The sequence below is a fragment of the Pseudophryne corroboree genome, chromosome 10, assembly GCF_028390025.1.
Source record: "Pseudophryne corroboree isolate aPseCor3 chromosome 10, aPseCor3.hap2, whole genome shotgun sequence".
Classification (NCBI taxonomy): Eukaryota; Metazoa; Chordata; class Amphibia; order Anura; family Myobatrachidae; genus Pseudophryne; species Pseudophryne corroboree.
The window spans coordinates 323969750-323978901 of NC_086453.1; the positions used below are offsets into that span (position 1 = coordinate 323969750).

Sequence of the window (9152 nt, forward strand, 5' to 3'; positions counted from 1 at the left end):
GCGGCGGACAGCGGCAAAGGGGATCGCCGGTCAGCGACGGGTTTGTGCGAAGGATCCATTCCCACAGGCGTTCGCAAGGAGATTGACAGGAAGAAGGCGTTTGTGGGTGGTAACTGACCGTTTTCAGGGAGTGTTTGGAAAAACCCAGACGGGATCAAGCATTTGCAGGGAGGGTGTCTGACGTCAAATCTGGTCCTGAACAGACTGATGTGATCGCAGCGGCTGAGTAAGTCCTGGACTGCGCAGAGACTGCACAAAATCTGTTTGTACAGCTCTGCTACACATGCCATTGCACACCTGCACAGCTAAAATACACTCCCCCTGTAGGCGGAGACAATGTGATCGCAGCAGTGCAAAAATCGCTACCCAGCGATCAGGTCTGAATTCCCCCCATTGTTCAATTCTTTTAACGCTACTTCTCATGGGATCCGGATTGAAAGTCGACAGTAACTAGGTCGACAATGTCTAGGTCGACCACTATTGGTCGACAGTGTCTAGGTCGACTTGTTCTAGGTCGACAGGTTAAAAGGTCGACATGAGTTTTTCACAATTTTCTCTGACGTCCTAGTGGATGCTGGGACTCCGTCAGGACCATGGGGAATAGCGGCTCCGCAGGAGACAGGGCACAAAATTTAAAAGTTTGACCACTAGGTGGTGTGTACTGGCTCCTCCCCCTATGACCCTCCTCCAAGCCTCAGTTAGGTTTTTGTGCCCGTCCGAGCAGGGTGCAATCTAGGTGGCTCTCTTAAAGAGCTGCTTAGAAAAAGTTTGTTAGGTTTTTTATTTTCAGTAAATCCTGCTGGCAACAGGCTCACTGCAACGAGGGACTTAGGGGAGAAGAAGTGAACTCACCTGCGTGCTGGATGGATTTGCTTCTTAGGCTACTGGACACTAGCTCCAGAGGGACGATCACAGGTACAGCCTGGATGGGTCACCGGAGCCGCGCCGCCGACCCCCTTGCAGATGCCGAATAGAGAAGAGGTCCAGAAACCGGCGGCAGAAGACGTCTCAGTCTTCATGAGGTAGCGCACAGCACTGCAGCTGTGCGCCATTGCTCTCCGCACACTTCACACCAGCGGTCACTGAGGGTGCAGGGCGCTGGGGGGGGCGCCCTGGGCAGCAATGTAATATACCTATTCTGGCTAAAATATATCACATATAGCCCCTGGGGCTATATGGATGTATTTAACCCCTGCCAGGTTCCAAAAAAACCGGGAGAAGAAGCCCGCCGAAAAGGGGGCGGGGCCTATTCTCAGCACACAGCGCCATTTTCCTGCCCAGCTCCGCTGCGAGGAAGGCTCCCAGGACTCTCCCCTGCACTGCACTACAGAAACAGGGTAAAAACAGAGAGGGGGGGGCACTTATTGGCGATATTTATAATATTTGAGCTGCTATAAAGGGAACACACTTATTAAGGTTGTCCCTATATATATTTATAGCGCTTGGGTGTGTGCTGGCAAATTCTCCCTCTGTCTCCCCAAAGGGCTAGTGGGGTCCTGTCTTCTATCAGAGCATTCCCTGTGTGTCTGCTGTGTGTCGGTACGTGTGTGTCGACATGTATGAGGACGATTCAACTTGCACATTCTGTGGCAGGCCTGCCACAGCCTAAATCTGTCAAGGCCCATTCCACAAGGAAGGTGGGCTCATCTTGGGCGGCTGCCCGAGGGGTCTCGGCATTACAACTCTGCCGAGCAGCTACGTGGTCAGGGGAGAACACGTTTGTAAAATTCTACAAATTTGATACCCTGGCTAAGGAGGACCTGGAGTTCTCTCATTCGGTGCTGCAGAGTCATCCGCACTCTCCCGCCCGTTTGGGAGCTTTGGTATAATCCCCATGGTCCTGACGGAGTCCCAGCATCCACTAGGACGTCAGAGAAAATAAGATTTTACTTACCGATAAATCTATTTCTCGTAGTCCGTAGTGGATGCTGGGCGCCCATCCCAAGTGCGGATTGTCTGCAATACTTGTACATAGTTATTGTTACAAAAAAATCGGGTTGTTATTGTTGTGAGCCGTCTGTTCAGAGGCTCCTACGTTTGTCATACTGTTAACTGGGTTCAGATCACAAGTTGTACGGTGTGATTGGTGTGGCTGGTATGAGTCTTACCCGGGATTCAAAATCCTTCCTTATTGTGTACGCTCGTCCGGGCACAGTATCCTAACTGAGGCTTGGAGGAGGGTCATAGGGGGAGGAGCCAGTACACACCACCTAGTGGTCAAACTTTTAAATTTTGTGCCCTGTCTCCTGCGGAGCCGCTATTCCCCATGGTCCTGACGGAGTCCCAGCATCCACTACGGACTACGAGAAATAGATTTATCGGTAAGTAAAATCTTATTTTAAGCAGCTATAAGGAAACAACACTTATATAAGGTTGTTCCTATATAATTATAGCGCTTTGGTGTGTGCTGGCAAACTCTCCCTCTGTCTCCCCAAAGGGCTAGTGGGGTCCTGTCTTCTATCAGAGCATTCCCTGTGTGTCTGCTGTGTGTCGGTACGTGTGTGTCGACATGTATGAGGACGATGTTGGCGTGGAGGCGGAGCAATTGCCTGTAATGGTGATGTCACCCCCTAGGGAGTCGACACCAGAATGGATGGCTTTGTTTATGGAATTACGGGATAGTGTCAGCACGCTACAAAAGTCGGTTGACGACATGAGACAGCCGGCAAACCAGTTAGTACCTGTCCAGGCGTCTCAGACACCGTCAGGGGCTGTAAAACGCCCTTTACCTCAGTCGGTCGACACAGACCCAGACACTGACACTGAATCCAGTGTCGACGGTGAAGAAACAAACGTATTTTCCAGTAGGGCCACACGTTATATGATCACGGCAATGAAGGAGGCTTTGCATATCTCTGATACTGCAAGTACCACAAAAAGGGGTATTATGTGGGGTGTGAAAAAACTACCGATAGTTTTTCCTGAATCAGAGGAACTGAATGAAGTGTGTGATGAAGCGTGGGTTACCCCAGATAGAAAACTGCTAATTTCAAAGAAGTTATTGGCATTATACCATTTCCCGCCAGAGGTTAGGGCGCACTGGGAAACACCTCCTAGGGTGGATAAGGCGCTCACACGCTTATCAAAGCAAGTGGCGTTACCGTCTCCTGATACGGCCACCCTCAATACCCTGGATAGGGACAGTATTTTACTGACTATAGAGCAGTTAAAGGATGCATTTCTTTATATGCGAGATGCACAGAGAGATATTTGCACTCTGGCATCAAGAGTAAGTGCGATGTCCATATCTGCCAGAAGAAGTTTATGGACGCGCCAGTGGTCAGGTGATGCGGATTCCAAACGACATATGGAAGTATTGCCGTATAAGGGGGAGGAATTATTTGGGGTCGGTCTATCGGATCTGGTGGCCACGGCAACGGCCGGAAAATCCACCTTTTTACCCCAGGTCACCTCCCAGCAGAAAAAGCCGCAGTCCTTTCGTTCCTATAAGAACAAACTAGCAAAAGGACATTCCTATTTGCCCCGAGGCAAAGGAAAGGGTAAGAGACTGCAACAAGCAGCTCCTTCCCAGGAGCAGAAGCCATCCCCGGCTTCTACAAAGGCGTCAGAATGACGCTGGGACCTTACAAGCAGACTCAGGGGCGGTGGGGGGTCGCCTCAAACATTTCAGCGCACAGTGGGCTCACTCGCAGGTGGACCCCTGGATCCTGCAGGTAGTATCTCAGGGTTACAGGTTGGAATTCGAGAAGTCCCCTCCTCGCCGTTTCCTAAAGTCTGCTTTGCCAACGTCTCCCTCCGACAGGGCGACGGTATTGGAGGCCATTCACAAGCTGTATTCTCAGCAGGTGATAGTCAAGGTACCCCTCCTACACCAAGGGTACCTCAGGTTCGTGGTCCAAAACTGTCGTCATCAGTTTCAGACGCTGCCGTTTGGATTGTCCACGGCACCCCGGGTCTTTACCAAGGTAATGGCCGAAATGATGATCCTTCTTCGAAGAGAAGGCGTCTTAATTTTCTTTATCATCCACTAGGGGTCACTGGAGTACTCTTGGGATATGGACGGGCGTAGCCGATCAAAGGCACTGAATATTCAAATTTAGGACTCTCCCCCCCCTCCATATCCCCAAGTACCTCAGTGTACTTTGCCAGTGTTTTTTCGGTGCTCACAGCATGATCATCGGCTTGTGGCAATGGCCACTTTTCAGAAGATTTTTATTTTTAATTTTTACACTTTCCGTCCCAGTTTCTGGAAAAACTTGGGGCCGGGATGGTGCCGCTGCAAGGCAGCGTATGGCGTGTCGGTCCTCACAAAGAGCACCCTCACAGCCACAGGCGCTATAAGGCAGCGCATGGCGTGTCGGTCCTCACAAAGAGCACCCTCACAGCCACAGGCAGCTGGTTACTGCAAGCTGCACGGAAAACAACTGGACGGAGCTTACAAAAAGAAGCTCCGTCACAGCCAAGATGACTGAGAAGCCCGTCACAGCCAGCATGAGAAGTGGTCACAAGCTGGACGGAGCTTGCAGCACAAGGTATGGTGGGTCAGGGCGGTCAGCTCACGCTGCCGCCCTGCAGTGTGGGGAAAGTGTTTATTTTATGTTGACCACAGCTATTACAGCATACCGCTGAATATCTCCCTGCACCCGCTCCAGCCGCCGCACTACCTAGCAGCAGAGCGGCCGCACGTCAATCACAGACGCCGGCCGCTCTCCCAGCACTAATACAGATCAGGCCGCCCGAGAGAACTCCGGAGCACTGCTCAGAGCGGCCGCACGTCAATCAGACGCCGGCCGCTCTCCCAACCCGGCCATCGCTGTACACAGCGCCGCCCGAGCCAGCTACTTGGCAGAACTACGGAGCACTGCTCAAAGCGGCCGCACGTCAATCAGACGCCGGCCGCTCTCCCAGCACTTATACAGTAAGTAAGCTCCGAGACACACGGCGGCCGCTCTCCCATCGCTAAGACGGAACCACAGCTCAGAGCGGCCGCACGTCAAACACAGACGCCGGCCGCTCTCCCAACTCTGGTACCCGGCCACCGCTGTACACAGCGCCGGCCGAGCCAGCTACTCCGGAGCACAGCTCAGAGCGGCCGCACGTCAATCAGACGCCGGCCGCTCTCACAACGCTGGTACCCGGCCACCGCTGTACACAGCGCCGCCCGAGCCAGCTACTCGGCAGACAGCCAACGACGCCATATCCGGTCACTGATGTCTGTAGTCGCCGCAGCTATACTCTGCGTTCTCCTGCTCTCCCGGCACCGCTGCAGGTAACATGGGAAGTTACCTTACAAGCAGCACAGCTGCAAGGGGGGGTGAGGGGGGAGTATATGGCCATAGCAGCAGATATAAAAGGCTGCAGGGGTTAACAAAAGTTTGTTAAGCAGTTAATGGCCTATCATAACCTAAGAGTATCATAACCTAAGGGTTTCTGTTAAGGCTGCAATATAATACATTCACTGCAGCCTGGATTTATAGTAACTGGAGGTTAACTAAGTGTATGGTTAACTAAGTGTATGTGTTTACTGTATAATATTAACTGTATAAAAGGCTATTAAGGCTATAAATTGCCTGTACTGTGAATTTCAGTGAAAGCAAAACGGCCATTTTAATTATTGCTGTTTTTCCAGTTTATAATTCCTGAACATTCCGGCCATACTCCTTTACTCCACAAGGAGGCGCAGGGGTGTTGGTGGGAATTTTTAGTTCAAGATAATTCCAGAACATTCCTGCCCTACATCTCTAAGCCACCAGAAGGCGCAGGGGTGTTAGTAGAAATTTGGTTCGGGTTTCATATGCAATATGAACTGTTTTTCACATAAAGAATACTTTAGTTTCCTAGGGATTTCCGTACAGAGAAATAACCATACATATAAATATGCAGTTCAGCAATAACATATATATATATATATATATATATATATATATATGCCATATAATAATTTCATTAAGTCGTGCAAGTGTCTGTCTGTTGCCTATTATGGTGTCTGTCTACATAGCAAGTAAGGCTATAGTGCAGACTAAAAATACTTTTATAAAATTGGCAATTCAAATTAAAAGAGCAGTAATCGGAGTCTCGGAATTACTCCGCCAGCTCTAACAAAAGACAGTCTTTCCAAAGGGCTAATTTTCTTTTGGGTACCAAAGTGTTTATTTCACTGGTCTTATAATTTAATGCACGATTCTATGTCAATCTCACACCGATAAATACGAGTGAGAACGGTACAGTAGTCCAGCACTCAGATAGTGCGGGGGTTTGGATAACCATACATATTGGTTGCCAAAAGGACGCGATCCGTCATGGGTTGATGAGTTTCTGTCAAACATTATAAAAACCCAGGATACATTTGGGTCGCTAGAATCTATGTATGAAACCATGCCGATCACTGTTAAAAGAAGCAGCAGAGTATAGCTGGAAAGCTTCTGATAACGCCGGTTATTTTCATTGTCGCTAGTTAAGCGCAACAAGGCCAGAGCTTGTTTGCTCCTAAATTTGATATACTTGTAACGGCAATTTTTATTCCTTTATGATATTCAGCCATTACCGCATACAGTATATTTGTTACGGCGTTTTATCCCTTTATACAAAAACAGTCACGCCTTGTAACGACAGGACGTTACAGTCAGCAAGCCAGTGGTTTGATGACCTCTTTTACAATTGTGGAAGCGCGTTTTTACATGTTACATTTGCGAGGTTTCATGACTTTAACTTATATAGGTCTCAGCTGTTTACAGCTTAAAGACAAAACTGCCTCTGTGGAACGGTTTGGCAGGTTGTCATTTAGTCTTTGCTGGTTTATAAACCAGTCAATAGTACGCTTATTCCCCTCTGTTTGAGCAAAATCAAACACCTCCGTTTCAATATCAAGCAGCAAGTCATTTATTACAGTTAGAAAATGGATTTTCTGCAGTTAGTTTTTGCTTATTGAAGCCACAAAATTGTATGATTGCATTTGATCTTCACAATGCGTAGTTACCCAGTCAGGTTTCTTCATCACAGGTTCTAGCGGTTGCAAGCAACCATTAGCATTTCTTTTCTACCGTTGCTTATCGCTTCCGGTATTTGCTACAGTGATGTTGGAATGATAGCTCATCTCACTATGTATTAACAAAGTTTCTCTAACTTGCGCTACTAAGGTATACTACAGTAGCAGATTAAGTTTGAAAACAATCACATCTAAGTCTGTCTAAACGATGTAAATTCCTAGGTAAGATTATAAATACGGTAAATCAACGACTTTTACCTACTACACCAGCAAGAACAAAAGTACACGCACACTAGCGGTACATTGGTGTATTTACTTATTAAGAAAAAAATGTGTTTTCAATTTAGTTCGCCACCTTTCACTCGCGTGTCCCACAGAGGAACAAGGGTGCGTATACTCTAGACGACAGTCACAGAGAGTCAGGATTTGTAGTTAAAATCAACGCAAAGGTTCTAAACACGACAGATTGCTGTCGATAAATGTACTAGAACTCTGGTCATTTTACAATGCAATAGATAAATGTCCTAGAACATTTTACAATGCAATAAATAATTCGCTTTCAGTCTGACCAACGATAGACTCTGGTTTTCTCTTCAGCACGAATAAATCTTTCACTTTTTACTAAAGATTTCCGTGGAGAGTAACAACCGTGAGTTTCAGGTAATTTAATTTTGTTTTTAATGCCTGGCTCACGCTGCCCTTAAGCAGTCAAACAAAGCAACGGCAGTTGCATGCTGAACAACCAGTGAGAACCGATAAGCCGCAAGGCAAGGCGGTAGGTAACTCAAATCTTCAATGGCTCAGAACGCCATTATGGGGAATGTCAACATCAATCCGTGAGTGGACATCTGTTAGACAGACGATCTCACCCGTCAGGGTTTGGATCTTAAAAACTGGACATTAAATACACAGGTGTTTAAGATGTAAGTCCACAGAAGGGGGTTACCCTCAAGTATACATGAGGGCATCTCGCCACAATTACAAAAGCTCAGTATGTGTACATCACATTCATGGGGTCATTCAGCATCGTGTATCTGGCTTCACCAATTTCCGCTTCTTTCTTCGTTGCCAAAACGGATCAGAAGACAGTTCGTCACAGTCATACTGGTGGTATCTCATGGGTTTCAGAGAAGTTTGCTTCTCGAATTTTCAATGAATACTTGCACACGATCTTGGCCCGCTCATAATACGTCCAACCTGTTACATCAGGGAACGTTCTTTTACCCATAGTTACCTATGTACCTATTATCTATGTACCGCAGCTGCGGTTGACGGGGTGAGGGTTCAGTGCTAGCTTCGGCAGCACATATACTAAAATTGGAACGATACAGAGAAGATTAGCATGGCCCCTGCGCTAGGATGACACGCAAATTCGTGAAACGTTCCATAAGACCGCCCTCTTAAAAAAATAGAGCATTACAGTATCGGTTATACCAACCATGTAACGAAATAGTAAGCCGCTTAAGGCAGCTCATTATTAAAACATTTCGTGTGCTTACATAGGTTGTAAACCTCGGAAGTTTCCAACATCATACTTCAAGTACTCGTATTCTGTTAAACGGGATGGGATGGAAAACTGCGTTCATCTGCACTAACAGTGCAGGTATCTGGGTGGTAAACGTATTTTCAAAGACGTTTGCCTCTATTTGCGTCTGTAAACATCTTTCTACAAGGTGTCACCAAAGTTCAGACTCTATTTATCCTACCTACAGCGCCAGGCGATTTGAGGTTGGGTTCAGATTTATTACAGTTTTCATATTTTGGAACCCTTTCAACAAAGGGGAATTAAGTTTCATATTTTTTGAACCTTTACAACAAATGAGAATTAAGTTTCTCACTTTGGAAAACATTTTTCTTCTAGCCTTGCCTTCGGCAATGGTGCTTCGACAAGGGTTTTGTTTTCATATTTGGGTGCCTTGTATTCCAAGCCACCGTATTTGAGTTTCTCATGACAAAGCAGATCTTCGGACGAAATCCGCTTTCGTATTCTTCACATCAATATACCAATAGTGCTTCCTGTGTGGACAGCACATTCTTGAATTCTGAATGTGGTACACGCGTTACGCGTTTATATATGTACCGAACGTCTACAGTACGTGATATGAATACGTTGTTTGTTCTATATGATACTGCAAACTGGGGTTAGCCAGTTTCTCAGCAGACATTATCCAGTTGGATAATAATGACTACAAATCAGACTTACTTT

At 47.0% G+C, this 9152-nt stretch overlaps 1 non-coding gene and 1 pseudogene across 1 annotated transcript; both read left to right on the top strand.

The window, feature by feature from the left end:
• Nucleotides 1-7522: 7522 nt before the first annotated feature.
• LOC134967955 (U5 spliceosomal RNA) lies at nucleotides 7523-7629 on the top strand (annotated as a pseudogene).
• Nucleotides 7630-8233: 604 nt separating this feature from the next.
• Nucleotides 8234-8340, top strand: LOC134967980 (U6 spliceosomal RNA). Its single transcript, XR_010189289.1, has one exon. It is a non-coding gene; the product is annotated as a U6 spliceosomal RNA (small nuclear RNA).
• The last annotated feature ends 812 nt before the right edge of the window (nucleotides 8341-9152 follow it).